Below are 768 nucleotides of genomic sequence, written 5' to 3' on the forward strand. Positions count from 1 at the left end.
AGCTATTATTGCACCTTGCAAAAGTATCCCTGGAGCTAAACTCAGTTTCGTCTCATTACAACAAATTTCATATTTCATTTCAATTTTATGTTATAATCAATACAACTAAGTGCAATTRGGTGGATTGAAAGAAAATGACACAGTGTTTTTATATATTTTTACAAATATAAATCTTACTCCGATACTCCTCAGTGAAATTCCTATAAAGTAAATCATGATGTGGCAGCATGATGCTGTGGGAAGTCTTTTTATTTATTTTTTACCTAAAAGGCAGGGAAGTTAGTCAGAATTTATTGGTAGGTATAGATGAAGTTAAATACAGGTCAATATTGMAATAAAAACAATTGGAGCAAATTTTCCCCCTCCAGCAACTACTYWRMACTWATACCCTTAGTTACAGGGGAGCAGTTTTTCAAATAATGGTTCAGTCAAAGTCCAGACCTAACTGGAATTGAGAATCTATAGAAATAGCTGCTGTTCGCAGACATTCCCCAATAACTGTTCCTGAAAGTGAGATACTTTCCAAAGAATATGCTAAATATTAATTTTTAGACATGCAAAGTTGGTAGAGGCATGTTCCCAACTTCCAAAATTRCAGAAAAAGTTGATTCAACAAAGTATTGACTCAGAGAGACTGATCACAAGGRCACACTACTCTTTCATTCACATTTYTATTGCAAGGCAATTTTAGAATAATTTCTTATTTTTCTACCATTTCACAACTATGCACTACTTTTTGTTGGTCTGTCACATAAAATCCCAATGAAA

The sequence above is a fragment of the Poecilia reticulata genome, linkage group LG6, assembly GCF_000633615.1.
Source record: "Poecilia reticulata strain Guanapo linkage group LG6, Guppy_female_1.0+MT, whole genome shotgun sequence".
Taxonomy (NCBI): domain Eukaryota; kingdom Metazoa; phylum Chordata; class Actinopteri; order Cyprinodontiformes; family Poeciliidae; genus Poecilia; species Poecilia reticulata.